Source organism: Rana temporaria, chromosome 1 (genome assembly GCF_905171775.1).
Source record: "Rana temporaria chromosome 1, aRanTem1.1, whole genome shotgun sequence".
Classification (NCBI taxonomy): Eukaryota; Metazoa; Chordata; class Amphibia; order Anura; family Ranidae; genus Rana; species Rana temporaria.
The window spans coordinates 424,223,653-424,248,152 of record NC_053489.1 but is presented as its reverse complement, the minus strand read 5'-3'; the positions used below and the strand labels follow the sequence as shown (position 1 = coordinate 424,248,152).

At 42.3% G+C, this 24,500-nt stretch overlaps 1 protein-coding gene across 4 annotated transcripts in view; it reads right to left on the bottom strand.

Moving 5' to 3' along the window:
• Positions 1–24,500, bottom strand: part of PSD3 (pleckstrin and Sec7 domain containing 3) — a 703,925-nt gene that overhangs the window by 129,353 nt on the left and 550,072 nt on the right. The gene's annotated exons all lie outside the window — the stretch shown is intronic.

Here is a 24,500-nt window from a genome sequence, read left to right as displayed (position 1 = left end):
GCTGTCATGAGAGAAATAGAGGAGCTGTGACTGCTGTCCTCTTTTTGAATATACCTTTTATGTGATGTGCCACTGGCTTTAATACATTCTGAATCACTTACACAGAACAAGTACACTGACCAGAAAAGTAAAAAAGATCCTTATCTGCATGCATATCTTTGGTAGGTAACTCAAAGTACTGAAGCAAAGGGGTCAGCGGGACAGCTAGACATTTAGACATTTTAAAAGCAGATCTCAGTAACAATTGCCTCCAGGTCACTCTTTTAAAAAAGTTTTTTTTTTTTTTTTTTAATGAGTGGATAAGACAAAAGTACAGAAAACTGGCATACAGGAACATTTCTGACAGAATAACGCACAACCCCAGCCATAACATTTTTTTTAAGTGGTTGTAAAGACTCAAAGTTTTTTACCTTCATGCATTCTATGTATGAAGATTAAAAAAAACTTCTGTGTGCAGCAATCCCCCTAACGTGATCCAGTGATGATCACAAGAGTCTCGACTCTCCAGGGACTTGCCCTCCTCATTGGCCAAGACAGTAGGAGAAGCAGTTGGATCCTGATGCTGTCAGTGAGCCATTAAGAAGAGATATGGATGGGGGGGGGGGGGGAATTGATACACGGCTCTGCATGTGAATTCTTGTAAAAAAGCAGTGGCTTGGGAGCAAACCTATTTGGGTGCCCCCAGAGCAAGCAGCTTGGCAGGAGGGAGGGGTCTGGAGTGCCGGCAGGGGACCTGAGATATGTAAAAAAGTGTTTTGCTGCAGGCTGTATCTTTATCAGAGAGATTACCTATCACTTCCTGTCCCAGCTGGTGCAGGGAAATCGACCCAAAAGGGTCACAGACAACAGTAAACATCTAACAAGGGTTCCATCCCTACTTTACTTTGTTCAAAATGTTTTTTTTTTAAACTTGGTTGGTCTTTAAAGCAGAGTTCCACCCATATTTTTCACTCCTCACCATGCATCACTAAAATGTACCCTTAAAACAAATTGGCTTTTTTTTTTACGGTTCACTTTTTTAATTTGTGGATATATATATTTTTTTCTCTTCCTCCTTTAGTGGCTGCAGCACCGTACATCATTTCTGGCTTTGCATTGGCTCCTGGGAGATGTGTGTCATCAATCCCAGGAGGCAATGGGCATCGCCAATCTAAAAGCTATTGTACTTGCTCGCGACGCACTGCGCATGCACAAGATTGGCAGGTGCATGCTGGGTAGCCACTGAGACTTCAGATGCCCACACTGGAGATGCCCGCACTGTGCAGGGACTTCACAAAGTAAGAAAACAATGTTTCACAAATACAAAACTGGCCATCGTTTACAGCATACCTTTATTACACTGTACGAGGCATGAGTATTATAGGGGTATTTTTATTCAAAAAGTAACATTTTGGCTGAAACCACACTTTAAAGTGGTTATTAAGCCACTCATACAAGTTAATATAATTCTGCTTGTTTCTTAATAACAGGAGCTCCTGTCTGTTTTTTATAAAAAATCCCTTCTTTACTGTATTTCAGAGTGGTTCCCTGCGATCACGTGATCAGCTGGCTCTCTTCTCTGCCCAGCTGATGCAGTGGGCAGGGCTAAAATTCCCCCCAAGACATCAGCCGGAATGAAAGGAGGAGAGAGACAACCTGTCACGTGATTGCGGGGAGCCGCTCTGACTTACCGAAGGCATTTTTTTAAATAAAACACAGAGACAGGAGCTCCTGTTAAGAAACAAGCTGAATTATATAGGATGTTAACAGTTATTACAGCAGCAGGAGGGGAGGGGACGGGTACTGTCACAGGAGAACACAGGCAGGGAAGGAAGGGGGAGAAAGGACAGAGGAGGAAAAAGGAGAGCTGCAGATGACAGAGGCACGTAAACTGACCACAGTGTTTGGACTGTGACAAAGTGCATTCGTGCGAAACACGTTGTCAAGGCAACCCAGCACAACTTGCGAGTCACCACGTCCCCTCCGCCATCATTATCTATGATTACCACCTTCGGCAGCTCCGACAGTTACTCCAGCTTGCCAGCCCTGCTCTGAATTCCAGCAGTGGACCACATATTCCCACTACCGTGATCAGCTTGTGATGAATCCATGTGTGGGAGAGAGACCTGCGGCCATCCCACCGCAGCATCACAGCTTTCTCCCCTTCCCACGTCAGTGTCTCAACTGGACAGACATCACTGACACACGCTGGGCGGAGCTTCTTTTCCATATCCCCACTGAATGCTGCTCCCATCCCCTCTCCCCACACGTTGGATCACTATCTACACACCGGCCAGCGTGGTCAATCCCTGTCTGGAAGACAGCGGGAACACTGGTGGTCGCCCCTTCTTTTCCATCCCCGCTGTGAGAGAACTGACCCGATCTGGAAACTGTCGGCTCCCCGTCACTCAGTGGATTCTTGGTGACACCCTAAGCTACTTTTTTTTCCCCATTTCCCTTGTTTTAACATATGACTGTTATATATCATCACAACATTTGAATAAATGTATTTATTATCCTTAATCTGTTGTGGGACTGCCTGCTTCTTCAACCCATCAAGCGCTGGATTATTGTGTTTTGAGTGTCAGGGCTCAGCAGCCATGATATACTGTGGTCAGTTTAGAGAGGGGAGAGCAGAAACTGGTAAGATCAACCAGGTATTTCAAGTGATACAGGGGGCCATTTTTATTTTTTTAGGCTTACAAACGGTTTAAGGATTGTTCTTTTTTCCCCCACAGAGAAGGAACGATCTCTCAGATTCCCGAATAATGGTTTCCTCGACTGTTAGAAAACCACAAATGTTAAAATAATGATTTTTTTTCCTCCTATTTTTGTAATGTGTTAAACAAAAAATACATATTTATAAAAAAAGTTATCTGTGTATGGTTGTCTTTGTTTTTGAAGTTGCACTGTATGTAAAAGGTCGTTTTTGTATGTTACGTTCTTGTTAACTGCAAGTTAAATTCTTGTTCATAATACATTAAATATAACTGCTAATGAAATATTTTGGTGCCAGAAATAAAATTATCAGGGATAATAATTTCACGCTGTAAAATGCAAGAATGCTCAAAAGACAGGCATTCATACTGTATATTAATTTAGGTTAATGAAAAATAACATACGTGCCCAGGAGAAAAGTGCTCTGAATTAGTCATGATATTAAAATGTCTCTGACTGATTAATATAAAAGAAAAGAGTGTACCATTGCTCTCTGAAACATTGTCAAAAGTGATCTATATCGCCTTATAGAAATATATGTGAGACAATATTTTTTTTTCAGCACAAAATGCACTGAACAGTTGTAGAACCTGGGCATATGATCGAGGCAGGATCAAAAAAGGCGAATTAACATTTAAAAGAGCTTTCCGAAATGCTGTGTCATAACCCATTCTGTTTTCTAATGAAGAGGAAAAAAGTCAAAGCTGGCAAATTTATAGAAAAATAAATGATATACAAGCAATATACAAGCAATGTGTAGCTTCCAAGAAACATCCATCACAAAACTAATTTTCTTTCAACGGCGTGTTATTAAAGCAGGCAAATATAAGCTGACTCACCAAGAATGACGACTAATATAAACAATTTCGCTTTTAACCATTAAATACATCAGTTTATTAGAAAAAAACGTTTTTTATTTCTTGCTAATACAGGTATGCCTAATAGAAGTGATCGGGAGGGCATAACTACATTTCTGTCATATGTAATTTTAAATCATATCTATGGTCGAAATTTGAAATGATTATATTCATTTTCATATTGAATTTCAATTATTTTAGCACATTCCTATTAATCTGAATGATCTTGAAGTTTGTACCCTACACATTAATTTCCTTAAGTTCTACAACACATTCATTAGGCCCTGTGGATAGGTACTGCTGAGTCACACATTTTACAGAGCCTGCTGTGTGAACTACAGATGTTCTGTTTCAGAAGACAATCAGTAGATTACTAATGAAGGAATCAAGGTACTGTGGGACATGTAGTCCTTAGAAATCAAAAGTAAACAGCAGAGGAGCAGCTGCAAAGCATGCAGGGAACCCATGAAGTTGTGGAAAGAGATGGCCAGCAAACAGGCAGCAATCACAACACGAAAGGAGATTTTTCAAGTAAACTTATATTGACTTGTTAATACCTTGTTTCTATTGGTATTACAATGTTGATGTTAGAACATGAATATGTATGCTGTGACCATAGAACTCATTAAAACACTGTGAAAAAACTGCTATATAAAGAAGTCCAGACTCATCACATTTGCTTTATGTCCAATCAGACAAAAACACAAACTTATTTGACAAAAAAGCACTCAATTCTATCATACATTTCTTTAAAAACTCTTGATCACACCCTCTACAGGGAGCGCAGAATTATTAGGCAAATTAGTATTTTGACCACATCATCCTCTTTATGCATGTTGTCTTACTCCAAGCTGTATAGGCTCGAAAGCCTACTACCAATTAAGCATATTAGGTGATGTGCATCTCTGTAATGAGAAGGGGTGTGGTCTAATGACATCAACACCCTATATCAGGTGTGCATAATTATTAGGCAACTTCCTTTCCTTTGGCAAAATGGGTCAAAAGAAGGACTTGACAGGCTCAGAAAAGTCAAAAATAGTGAGATATCTTGCAGAGGGATGCAGCACTCTTAAAATTACAAAGCTTCTGAAGCGTGATCATCGAACAATCAAGCGTTTCATTCAAAATAGTCAACAGGGTCGCAAGAAGCGCGTGGAAAAACCAAGGCGCAAAATAACTGCCCAAGAACTGAGAAAAGTCAAGCGTGCAGCTGCCAAGATGCCACTTGCCGCCAGTTTGGCCATATTTCAGAGCTGCAACATCACTGGAGTGCCCAAAAGCACAAGGTGTGCAATACTCAGAGACATGGCCAAGGTAAGAAAGGCTGAAAAACGACGACCATTGCACAAGACACACAAGCTGCAACGTCAAGACTGTGCCAAGAAATATCTCAAGAATGATTTTTCTAAGGTTTTATGGACTGCTGAAATGAGAGTGAGTCTTGATGGGCCAGATGGATGGGCCCGTGGCTGGATTGGTAAAGGGCAGAGAGCTCCAGTCTGATTCAGACGCCAGCAAGGTGGAGGTGGAGTACTGGTTTGGGCTGGTATCATCAAAGATGAGCTTGTGGGGCCTTTTCGGGTTGAGGATGGAGTCAAGCTCAACTCCCAGTCCTACTGCCAGTTTCTGGAAGACACCTTCTTCAAGCAGTGGTACAGGAAGAATTCTGCATCCTTCAAGAAAAACATGATTTTCATGCAGGACAATGCTCCATCACACGCGTCCAAGTACTCCACAGCGTGGCTGGCAAGAAAGGGTATAAAAGAAGAAAAACGAATGACATGGCCTCCTTGTTCACCTGATCTGAACCCCATTGAGAACCTGTGGTCCATCATCAAATGTGAGATTTACAAGGAGGGAAAACAGTACACCTCTCTGAACAGTGTCTGGGAGGCTGTGGTTGCTGTTGCACGCAATGTTGATGGTGAACAGATCAAAACACTGACAGAATCCATGGATGGCAGGCTTTTGAGTGTCCTTGCAAAGAAAGGTGGCTATATTGGTCACTGATTTGTTTTTGTTTTGTTTTTGAATGTCAGAAATGTATATTTGTGAATGTTGAGATGTTCTATTGGTTTCACTGGTAAAAATAAATAATTGAAATATAGTACAGTAGGTGAACCCAATTTTGTGTCAATCTCGCTCTCTTTCTCGGCGAGATTGAGCACCTACGAGCCCCATCGCGGGAGCCAGCGCCGAGCTGGCTTGCCGCGATGGAGACAGAGCCGTCATAGAAGCGACGGGAGATCCGACTTGGATTCCCGCCAATTCTACACATGTGCGGCGTTTGTTATGAATCCTGAGGGGGAAGTCCCCGCCGGATTTCAAATAAAAATCCGGCATGGGTCCCCCCCTCAGGAGCATACCGGGCCCTTAGGTCTGTTATGGGTTGTAAGGAGAGCCCCCCTACGCCGAAAAAAACGGCGTAGGGGGTCCCCCTACGATCCATACCAGACCCGTATCCAAAGCACGCTACCCGGCCAGCCAGGAAGGGAGTGGGGACGAGCGAGCGCCCCCCCCCCCCCTCCTGAGCCGTACCAGGCTGCATGCCCTCAACATGGGGGGGTTGGGTGCTCTGGGGCAGGGGGGCGCACTGCGGCCCCCCCACCTCAGAGCACCCTGTCCCCATGTTGATGAGGACAGGGCCCCTTCCCGACAACCCTGGCCGTTGGTTGTCGGGGTATGCGGGCGGGAGGCTTATCGGAATCTGGGAGCCCCCTTTGATAAGGGGGCCCCCAGATACCGGCCCCCCACCCTAAGTGAATGAGTATGGGGTACATCGTACCCCTACCCATTCACCTGCAAGAAAAGTGGTAAAAACACAAATAAACCACACAGTGTATTAAAATATTTTATTAGTCTGCTCCGGAGGCCGCCCCCTGTCTTCTTTATTAGCTCTTTTACCAGGGGGGCTTCTTCTTTGACGTCTTCGGGTGGGTGGGGGCCGCCGTCTGGTTCTCTTCCACCGCCGGGGGGGGGTGGCTTTTAAAAAAGCCCCCACCCCCCCGGCGGGTTTCCTCCGGCGTCTTCGGCGGGGCTCTTCTTCTTCCGCTATCCCGACGGGTCTTCTCCTCTATCCGGGGGGTCTCGCCGCTCTCCGCTGTTGCCTCGTCGCACCCCGGTTCTTCGTCTCGCTGTCCGGTCCCTTCTTCCGTGCTGTACGTCTTCTTCCGTGCTGTGAGTTCTTCTTCCGCGCTGTGACGTCATGTTCTTCACTTCTCTTCTTCTCCCGATGTTGACACGCCGGTCCTCCTCGCTGAAATGACAGATGCGCGCCTTGCATCGGACCTATATAGGCCTCACAGTCCCATCATGCTCTGTACCTACCCATGTGATACCTACCCACGTGGGTAGGTATCACATGGGTAGGTACAGAGCATGATGGGACTGTGAGGCCTATATAGGTCCGATGCAAGGCGCGCATCCGTCATTTCAGCGAGGAGGACCGGCGTGTCAACATCGGGAGAAGAAGAGAAGTGAAGAACATGACGTCACAGCGCGGAAGAAGAACTCACAGCACGGAAGAAGACGTACAGCACGGAAGAAGGGACCGGACAGAGAGACGAAGAACCGGGGTGCGACGAGGCAACAGCGGAGAGCGGCGAGACCCCCCGGATAGCGGAGAAGACCCGTCGGGATAGCGGAAGAAGAAGAGCCCCGCCGAAGACGCCGGAGGAAACCCGCCGGGGGGGTGGGGGCTTTTTTAAAAGCCACCCCCCCCCCCGGCGGTGGAAGAGAACCAGACGGCGGCCCCCACCCACCCGAAGACGTCAAAGAAGAAGCCCCCCCTGGTAAAAGAGCTAATAAAGAAGACAGGGGGCGGCCTCCGGAGCAGACTAATAAAATATTTTAATACACTGTGTGGTTTATTTGTGTTTTTACCACTTTTCTTGCAGGTGAATGGGTAGGGGTACGATGTACCCCATACTCATTCACTTAGGGTGGGGGGCCGGTATCTGGGGGCCCCCTTATTAAAGGGGGCTCCCAGATTCCGATAAGCCTCCCGCCCGCATACCCCGACAACCAACGGCCAGGGTTGTCGGGAAGGGGCCCTGTCCTCATCAACATGGGGACAGGGTGCTCTGAAGTGGGGGGGCCGCAGTGCGCCCCCCTGCCCCAGAGCACCCAACCCCCCCATGTTGAGGGCATGCAGCCTGGTATGGCTCAGGAGGGGGGGGGTGCTCGCTCGTCCCCACTCCCTTCCTGGCTGGCCGGGTAGCGTGCTTTGGATACGGGTTTGGTATGGATCGTAGGGGGACCCCCTACGCCGTTTTTTTCGGCGTAGGGGGGCTCTCCTTACAACCCATAACAGACCTAAGGGCCCGGTATGCTCCTGAGGGGGGGACCCATGCCGGATTTTTATTTGAAATCCGGCGGGGACTTCCCCCTCAGGATTCATAACAAACGCCGCACACGTGTAGAATTGGCGGGAATCCAAGTCGGATCTCCCGTCGCTTCTATGACGCGCTTGCTGGGATGTGCTGTCACTATTCCAGTGAGTGCAAGATGTCGGCGAGATCTCGGCACCATGTCGCCGAGTATCAGCGCGACGCTGTCGTGCTAAAAGCACAATATCACAAACACCTACTGTATATATTTTTTTTTGTTAAGTTGCCTAATAATTCTGCACAGTAATAGTCACCTGCACACACAGATATCCCCCTAAAATAGCTAAAACTAAAAACAAACTAAAAACTACTTCCAAAAATATTCAGCTTTGATATTAATGAGTTTTTTGGGTTCATTGAGAACATGGTTGTTGTTCAATAATAAAATGAATCCTCAAAAATACAACTTGCCTAATAATTCTGCACTCCCTGTAATTGAAATTATTCGTGCACAGGGGAGGATCTTGCCAGTAGGGGAATAACATCCTAATGTGATAATGCAGCAGGACCCAGAGACCACCTGTCCCAGCAAGCCTTGCACCTGGTCTTTGACCTTGCCATATACAATCAGAGGAGGATGGAAAATGTGCTTTTGTATGCCTTTTGTAAATCCCTTCTGTTGGAAGACACAACATGGTTAATATCCAACATTTATGAATTTTTACTTTCAGGTTATGAACCCCTGATCTGGAGCCTGTCACTTCTCACACAGCCGTGACACTCACTATAATGCTACTTCCTCTACCCTTGCATGTTGACCCCTGTAGTCAACTGAAATCTGTATCTTTGGATTGTTGTACTAACAATATTTGCTACCAAACCAATAGTCTAAGCTGTTCATGTTGTTTGACCTCTCCCTTTTCAATATGTCAATATGCCATCTTAGGGATGGCACACATTGGGGTTAATAAAATTGGAGAGTGCAAAATCTGGTGCAACTGTGCATGGTAGCCAGTCAGCTTCTTACTTCAGCTTGTTCAATTGAGCTTTGACAATAAAATCTGGAAGCCGATTGGTTTCTATGCAGAGCTGCACCAGATTGTGCACTCTCCAGTTTTAGTAAATCAACCCTATTATCTCTCTACATTTATATTTTCTTTTTTTTAAAACAAATAATATGAAAGCACAAGGACTGGCAGGATCATTAGAAATATCACACAAAAGAAGCAATACAAAGAGAACAGGACACTTTTAACACAAGTAAAAGCACAACAGACACATATCATGAATCTAAAATATCGGGATAACAAACACTTTAAATCTGGAACTGCTGGAACTCCCCTGTAAACATAGGCATGTGCAGGGGGTGTGCCAGGTGTGCCTGGGAACACCATAATCATTGTGTGTGGTGCTGATTCCCCCTATTGCCCGTGTTGTGTTCCCAGAATAGAGAGTGGGGGAAGGGGCTAGTAAATATGTAATTTACTGGCCCATTCCTTTCCTAAATAAACACACTCATTCACTGTGTTCATTCATAACTGCAGCATGGTAAACTGTGTCTACTATGCTTCAGTTTGTGAATGAACAGGAAGTCGCTCAGCACAGAGCTCTATTCCATTAATTTACTGTCTATTGAAGCTGAGGCTGCAGAGAAAGGAATGCGTGTTTAAGCTTTGGGATGCACACTCTAATGCAATAGGCTGTAACCTTCAATAAAAAACTATTGTGTTTAACAATGAACACATTTAAAAAGAACAATGAAAACAACATTTAGGCAACAACCTTATAAAATATTTCCTTCACATTTAACCAGCCTTCGTTTAATCCTAAGCTTCAATAAATGCCTAGGTCTAAGGAAGTTGAAAAGTTGGCTCGAACTTATTAAAGAATCTAATTTCCTGGCTGAAAACTTTCGAAAAACAGAAATTCCAGGGCTGAATGTTTATAAACAATTCTTCATTTTTGTACAAATGTAGGAAAAATTGAGGGCCCTTTGAGGTGCGTTAATGAAAGAGTTGTGGCATCAGGAGTTGTGGCATGCATTAACATGCATTGCATTAAGGCAGTTTATTCCTGTGAAGGACCTATTTTATATAAAACGTAGTACACCACAAAACACCATCTATGCAATGTGGTATGCTGTGGTGCATTGCAGTCTACTGTGTGTTGGAGGCCATTCATAATGAATGGCGCCCAACACACCGTACATAAAGCATGAGTGTCGAAACACTGTTATCCACAAAACATATTTTAGGCCCTGTTTAAGCCCACCAGTAATAATGATTTTTTTGGTGCATATATGCCAGGATTCGGAGGACTACACCTATGTGGTTATACATTTCACAGCTACAGAATAGAGGTCTTTGGAATTTTAGTGGGTAGGCATGAACATTTTAGTGTTTGTATTAGTATTTTTGTATTGTGTATGAAGCTACAGATAACATCTATACTCATTAAACACCACCTACTGCATACATTTCTGCCACTGCTTACCATCACTCACGTTTACTGTTAAAGACAATTCCCTGTACGGTCCTTTTATATTTATTATAAATACGTCAAGACACTTTTTAAAATGCTGTTTAACATGGCTACATATGTGCTCATGGTGCATGTCCTAGACATTAAAGGAACACTAAAGGTTTGTTTTTTATTAGATCAATTGATTGCTGTAAGCTAGAGCATTTAAATATCACTTACCTCGTTTTTCCTTTTGACCTCCAAAATACAGTAATCCAGGTTTGAAAATGCCATTTCCTGTCTCTCCTCTTCTTGCTTTCCACCAGCACCTGAGCTGTTTTGCATGGTGGAAAGCAGAATGTGCTCACCCCCTCCCTATGACTACAGCCCTGCATGAAGATGCTATCTTATCCCTCACAGGCATGGAGGCTAAGCCCAATGGGAACTGTAGTTCCCATTGAGCCGTGATGTAGCAAGAATGAATGTGCACCGCAAACCAGGAAGTCAGTGAGAATAATGATTCAGGAGTGACGGAGGTGAATAAAACAGCTCGATTTCAACAGGTATCAAACTAGTTATAATGCAAAACATTACTTTTTACTTTATCAGCTACTGTCAGACTTTAATTTAAGAGAAAAATATTTTTGTCTTTACAACCCCTTTAAGTGATTTTGTGCTTTGCCATTTATGTTGGAAAGGTAGACTTGTTAACAATAACAGATTAAATCAATGCCTCTCTCTTTCTTCTTTATTCCTAGAGGAGACAACCGTCTCCTATGATGAATATATTAGATATCTTAACCCTGGATATGCAAAAAAATATAATACATTACCTCCAGAGTCTTTTTTTCTTTCTTTTTCGAGCATCAAATAAAATAAGTCAGATGTAGGTAGCGTAAAGGCGTTTTCTATACAATAAATGACCAGGTATTCAAACATACCTATTAAAAACATATCTAAGATGTAAAAGGTTCTGTATTCTGTAGATTATTTTAGTATTTTCAAAGTAGCTTTTGTGTTATAAAAGTCTTTTTAAACCAGAAGGTGTTTGTATTACTACTTCTCTACAACTCCAGAAGAAAAACGATTTATTGGTCATTTTAGGATCTGTGGGTAGAGACATGCAAATTTCTCCTTTGAGCCCCTGTAGTCAGCTGTAGCTTTCAGATGCACAGCACATACATAACCAAAATACAAAGCCATTATAAAGTCTACACACCCTTGTTAAAATATCAGGTTTCTGTGATGTAAAAAAAATAAGAAAGATAAATAATTTCAGAATTTTTTCCTAGTGTGACCTAAAAACTGTAAAAATCAGTTGAACAACAAACTGAAATCTTTTGGGTGGAGGGAAGTAAAAATAAATAAAATAAAATATTATGGTTGCATAATAAGTGTGCACGCTCATAAACTAATACTTTGTTGAAGCACCTTTTGATTTTATAACAGCACTCAGTCTTTTTGGGTATGAGTCTATCAGCATGGCACATCTTGACTTGGCAATATTTGCCCACTCTTCTTTGCAAAAACACTCCAAATCTGTGAGATTGCGAGGGTATCTCCAGATTTTCAATTGCATTCAGGTCTGGGCTTTGCCTGGGCCATTACCAAAACTCTAAATCTTCTTCTGCTGAAGCCATTCGTTTGTTGATTCGGATGTATGCTTTGGGTCATTGCCATGCTGAAAGATGAAGTTCCTCTTCATGTTCAGCTTTCTAGCAGAAGCCTGAGGATTTTGTGCCAATATTGACTGGTATTTGGAACTGTTCATAATTCCGTCTACCTTGACTAAGGCCCCTGTTCCAGCTGAAGAAAAAAGCCCCAAAGCATGATGCTGCCACCACCATGCTTCACTGTGGGTATGGTGTTCTTTTGGTGATGTGCACTGTTGTTTTTGCACCAAACATATCTTTTGGAATTATGGCCAAAAAGTTCAACCTTCGTTTCATCAGACCAGAACACATTTTCCCACATGCTTTTGGGAAACTTCAGATGTGTTTTTGCTAAATTCAGTTGGGCTTGGTTGTTTTTCTTTGTAAGAAAAGGCTTCTGTCTTGTCACTTTACCCCCATAGCCCAGACATATGAAGAATACAGGAGATTGTTCTCACATGTACCACACAGCCAGTACTTGCCAGATATTCCTGAAGCTTCTTTAATGTTGCTGTAGGCCTGTTGGCAGCCTCCCTGACCAGTATTCTTTTCATCTTTTCATCAATTCTGGAGGGACATCCAGTTCTTGGTAATGTTACTGTTGTGCCATATTTTCTCCACTTGATGATAATTGTCTTCACTGTGTTCCATGGTATATCTAATGCCTTTGAAATTCTTTTGCACCCTTCTCTTGACTGATACCTTTAACATTGAGATCCCTCTAATGCTTTGGAAGCTCTCTGCGTAACATGGCTTTTGCTGTAGGACGCAACTAAGAAAATGTCAGGAAAGACATACTAGAACAGCTGAAATTTATTTAGGGTTAATCAGATGCACTTTAAAAATGATGGCAGGTGTGAACTGACTCCTATTTAACATGAGCTTGATTGTGATTGCTTAATTCTGAACACAACTACACAGTTATACACAGGTGTGCAAACTTATGCCACCACATTATTTTTTTTTTTATTTTTACTTCTTCAAGATTCTTTGTTTTTCAATTGAGTTGTGCAGTATTAAGGTCACAATAAAGGTGGAAAAAGTTCTGAAATTATTTACCTTTGTCTCATTTTTTTACATCACAGAAACCTGACATTTTAACAGGGGTGTGTAAATGTTTTATATCTACTGTATGCCCTTTTGGAAGACTGTCTATCACTAAATCTGTATCTGATATGATTGTTTTCCTTTAATAACGTTTTTATTCTGATTTAAAAAAAAAAGTAGGAAGCCTCCTACGTCTACTAGAAAGCCTTGTTAGGTTCTGCCATTTCCCTGGATCACCACGTGATGCTACAAGAAACCAGGGGCTTAATGAGCATCTTTTAAAATTCTGAACAAAGGTGGTACATATTCAAGGCCGCTATAGATGGTGGTATATCAGAGTTAAGTAAATAGGCAAGGCTTGGGCAGAAAAGATAATAAAGGTTTCTAAGGAATTAAGGGATTCCCTTAATTTGCAGGGATTTTCTTTCATATCATGTTCGGTCGGCTATGGGCCAGGAAGTGAAAGGAAATCACCCCAATGGGACACAGATATAAAAAAAAATTAAATACAAATCTGACAGGGGTTATTACCTCCCTTGCTCTATCCAAAATGAAAAAAAGTTACTTGCCCCCCCCCCCCCCCCCCCCCCCCCGAAAGAAAAATAAGAGGTAGGAGGCGGATAAGTGGAATTTCCCCTTTTGGGTGAAGTTCCACTGTAAGATTGTGTTTTGATGCTTTAATTATATTTTGATGTAACACAGTGACAGACAGCATGAAACAAAAGTATACTACTTGATGGCGCCTGTATGCAAATGTAGTAATGTCCTGTACACACGACCGTTTTTTCCGTCATCATAAACTCGGATGGTTTTTCCGACGGAATACCGCTCAAGCTGTCTTGCATACACACTGTCACACCAAATTCCGAACGTGAAGAACACGGTGACGTACAACACTACGACGAGCCGAGAAAAATGAAGTTCAATGCTTCTGAGCGTCAACTTGATTCCGAGCATGTGTGGTTTTTAGTGCTTTGGAATTCCGTTGGAAAAATAGAGAACCTGCTCTCTAAGTCCGTCAGAAATTCCGATGGAAAAAGTCAGATGGGGTATACACACGGTCTGAATATCCGATGAAAAGCTCCCATATGACTTTTTCTATCGGAAATTCCGACCGTGTGTACGCGGCATAAGTTAACCTAAAACACTTCACCACTGCACATCCCAGCACACAATTTATATTTCTTATCCCATCCTATAAATAGATTAGATTTTATCACTGGCATTCTATAGACTGGCAAAGAATGCCAGTCTATAGAGCTGAATTCGCATCGCACATGGATTAAACTCGCACAGGACCCTTTTTTCCCGCAGCTTATATTCGCAACGCATTGATGTGAAAGGCACTAATGTTAAACTATGTAATTTAAATGACGAATTTGAGAAATTGCAAAAGTCTCAAATTCGCAATAGAATTTGCAGCAGTGTGAACCTAGCCTTACAGGGAAATTTGATATAGGAGTGCTTTGGATTAAAAGCATGTTTCTGGAATGAAACAAGGTTTTACTGTATTTACATACCATTACTGATCGGTAAGACCCCTATCACACTGTGGCGTTTTGCAGGCGCTATAGCGTTTAAAATAGCGCCTGCAAAGCGCCCTAAAACAGCTGCTCCATTCACTCCAGTGTGAAAGCCCAAGAGTTTTCACACTGGAGCGGTGCGCTGGCAGGGTGTCAGAAAAAGTCCTGCCAGCGGCTTCTTTGGAGCGCATTAGGAGCGGTGAACTCCCCGCTACTAATGCACTCCTGCCCATTGAAATCAATGGGCAGTGCCGCTGTACTGCCAGCAAAACACCACTGTATCGGCGCTTTGCAGGCTGTTTTAACCCTTTTTAGGCCGCTAGCAGGGGTTAAAAACACCCCGATAGCGCTCGGGGTGGCTCGGTGTGCAAGGGCTCTAAAAGAGTTATCATTCACCACTCTAGCTGCTTTTAATGTGAAGTTATTTATTCTCAAACATCACAACAAAAATTCTAAAGATGGGTTTAAGTCAGATTCTAACAGCTTAGAATCATTTGTGTTTTACATTAGAAGGTCGGAAGGCCGCCCAGATCTGTTCTCCTTCGAAAAATACAGTTCCAGTGCTGTGAACTTTGAAAATGAATTATTTGTTGATACAGGAATTAACAAGGATGTAATTTAAACTGCATTTACTGCTTGTTTAGAATATGTGAATACTTTAGTCTGAATTATCTGAGCATAATTTCACATTAAAGAAGAATAGCAAGTGTTCATTAAAAGTGCAGTGACAGTTTGGCTCGGTTCACACTAGCCCGACTCCAAAGTTACTTGACTTTCAGTGCAACTTTGGAATTCGACTTGGATATGGCTTTGATGTGACTTTTTACACTCTGTGGCATTGAAGTCTTTTTAAAAGACAGACCAAAGTAGCACAGAAATCCTTTTCGAAAGTCGGAAAGACTTGTGTTGTATCAGTTAACCACTAGCCGACCGCCCACCACCGTTCTACGTCGGCAAGTTGGCTCGGCTGGGCGAGAGCACGTAGTATAACGTCCTCTCTCCCAGCCGCCACTAGGGGCGCTCGCGCGCCCCCCGCTCGCCCCCGACTCCCGTGCGTGTGCCCGGCAGGCGCGATCGCCGCCGGGCACACGCGATCGCTCGTTACAGAGCGGGGACTGGGAGCTGTGTGTGTAAACACACAGCTCCCGGTCCTGTCAGCAGGGGAAATGCTGATCTTCGGTTCATACAATGTATGAACCGAGGATCAGTGTTTCCCCTAGTGAGGCCACCCCCCCCCACAGTAAGAACACACCCAGGGACATACTTAACCCCTTCCCCGCCCCCTAGTGTTAACCCCTTCACTGCCAGTGGCATTTTTATAGTAATCCAATGCATTTTTATAGCACTGATCGCTATAAAAATGCCAATGGTCCCAAAAATGTGTCAAAAGTGTCCGAAGTGTCCGCCATAATGTCGCAATACTGGAAAAAAAAAATCGCTGATCGCCGCCATTACTAGTAAAAAAAATATAATAAAAATATAATAAAAATACCCCCTATTTTGTAAACGCTATAACTTTTGCGCAAACCAATCAATAAACGCTTATTGCGATTTTTTTTTACGAAAAATATGTAGAAGAAAACGTATCGGCCTAAACTGAGGAAAAAATATGTTTTTTTATATATTTTTGGGGGATATTTATTATAGCAAAATGTAAAAAATATAAATTTTTTTCAAAATTGTCTCTCTATTTTTTATAGCGCAAAAAAAAAAATGCAGAGGTGATCAAATACCACCAAAAGAAAGCTCTATTTGTGGGAAAAAAAGGACGCCAATTTTGTTTGGGAGCCACGTCGCGCGACCGCGCAATTGTCTGTTAAAGCGACGCAGTCCCGAATCGCAAAAAGTACTCTGGTCTTTGGGCAGCAATATGGTCCGGGGGTTAAGTAGTTAAGACAGCTGTCATAGGGAAACATTGAATTTTACATGTCATCCGACTTGAGGTCTTACAAGTCGGATCCTATGTCGCACCTCACCCTATCACATCACACTTCCCACCCTAAAACACTATTTGAATTGAAGTAGTAAGCTACAAAGGACAAACAATGCACTTGGACCAGATGTGTCAACCGATGTGTGGCAGTGGAAATACATTTTCACAGCTCTCATTCTAGCTATAGGCAGGATGGAGATGTGTGTAAATCATAGTTTTATACATCCCTCCCCCCAGCAAATCAAACTGGATTGGCTGCTAGGAGCAAAACACATTTATGTTATCTGTCTCATAAAATAGCCTGAGATTTTATAAGATTCCTTTAGCAAAGAGCATGCATTGTCTATTAGCTATGGTTTTGAATCCTGTGGATTAAAATGGTTTAGTGCTCAGGGCAAATAGGCCAATGATAATTAAGCATATCACATTACTAATGATTTATATTTTAATGTATCGGGGTCTAGTATGCATAAGAATATGAAAAGTCATTATTAGCACTGTGGTCTATGCATTTATTTCCCTTTATTCACCTAATGCAAACTTCATGCTGTGCCAGTTTCTGTGCTCATTGCCCAGATTGCCTAGTCCTGCTGTGCAGATTTCTGCTTTTTGTATTTTGCATAATTGCACTAAGCACAAATCCTTGCTTACTGATTTCAAATGGAAATCATTGGAAAACTACCATTGATATATTTTGTAACTATATTTAGGATGGGTATACGCAAAATATGATACTTAAACATTATTGCAGTTGGGAGGGAAAATTTGCAACCTGGTCTTCCGCTACTCTACTAAAAAAATTTTTTTATTTGTCTGTATTGGCATTGAGGATTTACCCTCACTGCCTGTCTGGTGAAACCATAGTCAGCAGAACATGAAGTAAACCTTGGACCAATGTAAGTAAGCATGTACCTGGCCAATCCATGTGGAAGCTGTAAAGCACTGTAGTAGGCACTGCTTGCTGCTAACTTCTGGGTCCCATGTGTAAACACAGGAAGTCACTAGCTCTACACAGGTGTTGAATAAATGCAAAGTATTCCCTGATTAGATGAGATGGATAGGAAGGGTGAAGACATTAGTGCCTACCACAATGATTTCCGACTTTCACAGGGATCGTCCAGGTATGGTACATACATACTTACATGTAACTAAGTAAAAATATCTATACATAAAATTAAACTTTAAAGAAAAATGGTAGATGGCCAAATGTGTAAAAACATGCTTTTTATTTGGAAATAACAGGTTCTCATGTCCACAGTACTCTAGTTTAAGGACATGCCCTAAATTATGATGGCAGAAGAGTCAAAAAATGCCCTGCTGATGGACTGCTACCTCTAATTGGGGGCTGCTGCTTCTAATGATGATTACGATTTAACACTTTAGAACCTCCAATGGTCCCTCCCTACCTCAATATTTTCTATAGTGTAACTAAACTTTTAATTCAGATTTGACATTTTAGATGTCAATCCAATCTAATTGAAGTAAATGGTAGATGTCGGAGAGAAATCATTTAAAATGGACCTTTGGAAACATGTTCCACCCGTTTTAAGGGTGGAACATGTAACATGCTCCCAATGCTGCAGCTGCTGCCTGATCCCCACCCCCTACCCCCTCTCTCTTTCCTGTGACAGTAGTACAGGAAGAAGTTCAACGTACTACCTGTAGTTTCTTGAAATCAGTGTGGCCGTGCGGGAAAACGCTCACATGGCCTTGTCATTCATTCACACAGTTGTGTGTGAATGAACTACAAGCCCCAACATCCTTTGCGGCTGTTGGCTTGTAGTTCTCATGGCATCAGCAACCTGCTTATCGCTGGTGCAATGCTTTACAGGCTCCAAAAAATAACAATAATAAATGCACATTTTTTTACCTGCAAAGAAATGTGCATTCATTATTTTTTCTAAAATTGAACTTATCCTTTAATGGTTTCTAGGAGATTACATTCCCTAAAGAGATTACCAAGAAACTTAACCCCATCACACCACCTAAACGTTTTTGTTGACAAACTTTAGAAGGTTCCAATATTATACATACTAACCTGAAAGGGTAAAAAGTTAGATCAGCAGGTAAAGGATTCTGCAAGCATTCACTTTTACTGTATGGGTAGCTAAAGTACATCTAAAGCCTGTTTTATGACAATCTAAACAAGTCTCATATCCAGGTTCTATGTGATACAAAAGCTTTATAAAAAATACATTTGCTTTACCTTGCCTGAGCCAAATCCTTCTTCATGTGTGTCCCACACAATCCCTACCTAGGTACTACAGCTTACAGTGGGAGGGTTTCAGCAACAGAAGCAGTGCTATCAATCAATAAGCAATGGGCAGGACTATGGAGTGTCCAGTTTCTGATTGACAAGCTACATGCTTATGAATCAGTGGTGACAGTTCTGACAGACACATCCCCAGAAATAAATTTCATTCCATTGTGTGCAAGCAGGCGCAGACTACATGAGAGAATCAATCTGCTCTGAATTCAGCATCATTCCAATGCCATTACAGGAAGCTTTACTAGCAGACTCAACAGGTATTTCTGGGACTTAAGGTGCACTAAGGCCTCATTTACACTAGAACTTTTCTAAATGCAAAAGAAGTCATCTGGGAAATAGAACATCATTTATGCCTCCCGGCAGTGGCATTGGGAGGGGGGCTGGAGCCCCGAGTGGGCCCCCCAAAAGCCCAGAGTCTCCTCAGGCATTCACAGCTTTATTATCATCCCCAAGTGGGGGGCGATCTGACTCGGATCGCGGCCGAGTGACATAGCAGGTCACTCTTTCTGGAGCCTGCAGCGCCTATGATGGACATCACACTGGTCCAATGCTGGGTCTGCGGGACGTGTGACGTCCATCATAGGCGCTGCAGGCTCCAGAAGGCAGGAATTACAATGTGGCCGCGTCACTATGAGCATTGATGGGCACTGGTAAGCCAGGCAGCAAGTGAGCTTACCCCCCTGCCACACAACACCCCCCCTCCTCCACACAGCCCCACCGCCCAGCCAACCCTCCCTTCCCCCGGTATCGGGCTCAGACTTCGGGCTGAATTCCCTGGTCTTTTTGCCACCTAGCAACACCCCTGCCTCCCAGACCATTTTTCCTGTGTTTAAACGTTCCTGCCCCAAAGCTGGGTTAGCCACACGTTTACAGCTTCTAATATGATCCTAGGAGTAAAGAATTTTTTTTTCGCCTCAATGCAATCAAATTGCTTGCACCTTAACACAGGTAAAAGAATTGCACGATTGAAAAAATAATCACGTGCATTTATATGCTATGCTTATTGCAAAAAATACACTGCATAAAAAAAGGTTTGAGAAGTTAGGTAAAGCCTTTGCAATAAAGAAAAACCTTTACAATGCATACAATGTTGAAAATCAATAGCCAATAACCCAGACATGACAGATAATGTCAAAAGCCACAAATCAATAAAAAACAGTAAAACGACCCAATAATTCTCATGCTGGCAATATTTAGAACCCATCTCCGAAAGGAACACAATTCCACTGAACAGGAGCATGTTTAAATGAAATCGTAATTGTTTGTGGCTTCAACATGGCTAAAAAACTGTGCGAGGTAAATCAGAAAACAATGAAGAGAGAGGTGAATTTGTGAAGGTCAGAAGACAGCGGCACTCATAATTATCCAATAAATTTTAGAACAACATCCCGCATGCTTTATCAGACCCACCTCTGTACCTCTGCTGTGAATCACAGTGCCATTTACTGCAGCCTAGATTTATCTTTTCTTTACTTGGAAAGCTGGCAATTTATTGGCTGTGCACAATACTGCAGTAATCTCCAGAGTGTGAATAGACTCTTCAATAAAAAAAAAAGAGCACTTTGCAGATATCGCATGGCTCAGGTTTACCAAAATCAATTTTTTAGTTTCACCATTTAAATTCTAATTATAAGGTTTTCATACTTTTCTATCTGATGTGTGTTCTTCCATTACATTATAATACATTTTTCCTCTCTTTTCGGCATTTCTCACCCCTACCATGCTTTTAAATGTGCTTACTGTCATGATCATTTTTAATAACAGGGTATCATCGCTGTGCAAAGCAACATTTGCCGGAAAACATTAGACTTCCATCTACAAGTACATTTAAACACAGTAATAAAGCAGGAGGCTTGTGTGAATGTGGTCTTGGACTTGTTTCACACCTTTGTGTTTCTGTTTTCATTAACTTAACACATTTTTAATGCACGTTAATGCACATTTTGCTTACATATGCGTTTTTAATGCATTTTCATGTGTTTTTCACATTGGTCAATCAGGGGCTGAAAATGCACACAAAATGCACTATACTGGCATTTTCATATATTACTAGTGACTTATATGAGCCTTGAAATGCATGAAAGTGAATGACAAACACAAAGCAGAGCTATTTTAAAAATGTGCTGCAGTGCAGAGCACAGATGTAAACAGGCTTTATCTATAACATTAAAAGGGATAACCTGAAGGGGCGTGGCCCCGAAAACATGTATCTCCAGTCGGCAGTGTGTGCTCCCTCCCAGGGGTGGTATCCACAGCGTTTGATCGTATCCAGCAGCACAGTATTTGCCCATAGCCGAGGATCTCCGTGGCTGACTTCCGCCAGGCTGTGGTGTCACTTTCGGGCACCGGATGCAGTACAAGTGGCCACTGGTCCCTACAGCTCTTGTGGCTACAGTTTCGGGCCCCCTTCCACCGGACCCCTGGCCCTGCAGTTCTGGTTGGCCCCCTTGCCAGAGGCGCTCCTGCATTCTCTGCTCCATGGCTCTGTGTGTTCCTCCCTGAGCCCCTGTGACATCCATGTGGCTCCAGCCTCCAGGTATTATCAGCTTCTCATCCAAGTGTCTGAATGAAAATCTATAGACTGCTGTAAACCTTGGGGATCACTTTCACTTTTTATAAAATAAAAAGCTTCATACCTGAGGAGTTGGTTATATGTTTGCTGCTCAGCGCTGTCTTTTTTTCCTGATTGTTTATCTATAAATTTGCCTTTAGTAGCACATGAGGGTCAGTGAATTAAAATGCAAAAGTGTGAATGTAGACTTAAGCAATATCTTTGCGACAAGATAGAACCTCACAATTCGAATTGCGTTCTGCGATCCACCGACCAAAATCTGGTCAGGGTACCAAAAACCAAATACAAGTCCAAAGGAGAAAGAAGGTTTGCTTTTCAAGGTCCGAGACTATGGAACGCTTTGCCAACCAGCATTCGGTTGGAGGAAAACCACCTCACTTTCAGAAGACAGATCAAAACTCTGCTCTTCTGATGTCATGAGACACGAACAACTAGCGCCCAGAAGCGATTCAGTTCGCATGCGCCACGCTTTATACGTTTTTCATTCATTCATTCATTCATTCAAGCCTCGTACACACGATCGGAATTCCATCGGACAAATCCGTGGATTTTTGTTTGAAGGGCTTTGTCCGTGAACTTGTTCTGCATAGACACAGCAGAACATTTCAGCCAACATACACCAAACCACGTGGTTTTTCAGCTCTTTTACACCACCCTTTGGGCAACTTCTGCTATTGTTGTCTGATGTTTAGCATTGATTTCAAGGGAACCCAAATTATGAGTTTGAGAAAACAAAATGTTGCTGCCTCAAAGAACAAACCAAAAGAATAAACATCCAGTGGCTGTGCAAAGTGCATAAGTGTTCTGCTAGTTTCTCGACTTGGATGATCTGATCTGATTTGCTCCAAACTGCCTGCAGTTACAGGGGTCAGTGAGTGCTTGTTTAGCCCTTTTTTGTATGGCTTGTTAATAATATGTAAAGATTTGAATGTACAAAGCTTGGCCAAAGGTTCACTTTAACATAGAATTTTAAAACTGTATATAATTAAACATACATACATAACACATTCATAACACTAATAAAACCCTCTGGAAGTAGTACCATACATCATGATGACTCTTATTAGGTCAAAGAAAATGCCAATGTATTGAGCCTGATACTAGTTAAATGAGTCTTCTTGATAGTTATGTCATTAGTCTGAAAACAGATAGTTTTATTGCCATCCTCCTGGCACTTTCAGGAAGATTTTTTAAGTCTCATCCCCCCAGAGAAAAATGTAATCTTTACACCCTTCTGGATTTTTCCTTGCTTTTTTTTTTTTTGTTGGACTGGAAAGGTTTGTTTATCCCGCTGTTATTGAAAATACAATGCCTGCAAATGTTTCTGTTCCATTGAAGAATCACATTAACCTACAATTTGTCAAGAGCAAAGCAACAGATCGATCAGGCAGGAGAACTGCTGCTTTTGTAGTTATAGGGATTTCTGTTTAATATGGAGACCTTTTTCAGTGGTAGACCACAATCTAATAATTATTACGTGGTTTTTCAACATGAAGGCAAAGCAAAGAATTCCCTCTGTTATGAGCAGGTTAAGGTTATATGAATAGTAACATGCATAATTCATAAGGTAAAATTAGATCCTATATGTACAGACCAATGAATCCCATTATACTGATCAGAACAACATTACATATTTCTGGGAAAACTCTCATTAATATAATGATGAAAATTATTATTGAAGTTATGGGTAGCTGCTAAACACATGTAAGTAATTATGAAGAGTTAAATAAGTGTATAATAGTGCGCTTGTTCAAAATATCTTAGACCCCATTCACACCTAAGCGACAAAACGCCCGACGCGGGACGCTTCTGTCGCTAGAGGTGAGAATTCCCATTGCCGTCTATGGAGATGGTTCACATCTCATAGACGCGCAACGCCTGTCGCCTGAAAAAAAGTCCCGGACTCTTTTTTTCACGCGACAGGCGCGTTTTCCCATAGACAGCAATGGGAATACTTTAGAAAAAAAAAAAAAAAAAAAGAAACATTTGTAATCGCGGCAAATCTGCCGCTACACGCGTACGCGGCTGTCGCTTAGGTGTGAATGCAGCCTTAAGCGTACATATAGATAAAACTTTAAAGTAGACCTAAAGGCCAAACTTGTAGTTTTCATTTTAGAGTAATAGAGGGTTATAACCCCTGTAAGGTTTGTTTTTGCCATCTGTGTCCAGTTTGGGAGATATTCCTTCCCTTCAAGTCGACGCATGCTTGGAAGCATTGAACTTTGTTTTTTCAGCACGTCGTTGTGTTTTACGTCACCGCGTTCTGACACGATCGTTTTTTAACCGATGGTGTGTAGGCGCGACGGACCATCAGTCAGCTTCATCGGTTAACCAAAGAAAACGGTCCATCAGACCGTTCTCATCGGATGGACTGATCGTGTGTACGCGACTTTAATCTTCTGGGGACAACCCAAAATTTGGGAATTTCGTTTACTTTTACTCTTGGTGCTAATTGTAAACAGGATGAAAAGAGGGCTAATCTCCCTTACAGGGGCACAGCCAGCAATAAAAACTGACAGGTGTGCTAACCCCTCTCCACTCTATCCAGAACTGAAAAAAAAGGTTTGTCTTTAGTTATACTTTAACTTAGACTTCAACAACAAATCTGTGTGGTGTTTATATGTTGACATCTGTATTATATATTATATCTTCAGATCTGTTTTCTGTAAAAGCACCATTACTTAAAAGGTATTCTCACTAGTTTTTCCTCCCTTTACTCCTCATTAAAACAAATACCATTAGTATTACCCTGTCAAGAAAATGATGTTGTGTATCACATTGTTTTTTTTTTTTTACGAAAGGCAAATCCACTTTGCACTACAAGTGTAAAGTGCACTTGAAATTGCACTGAAAGTGTACTTGGAAGTGCAGTCGCTGTAAATCTGAGGGGTAGATCTGAAATGAGGGTAAGCTCTGCTGATTTTATTATCCAATCATGTGCAAGCTAAAATGCTGTTTTTTATTTTCCTTGCATGCCCCCCTCTTATCTACAGCGACTGCACTTCCAAGTGCACTTGCCGTGCAATTTCAAGTGCACTTTGCACTTTTAGGGCCAGATTCATGTACATCCGCGGCGGCGTAACGTATCGTCTTTACGTTACACCGCCGCAAGTTTTCACCGCAAGTGCCTGATTCACCAAGCAGTTGCGTGTAAACTTACGG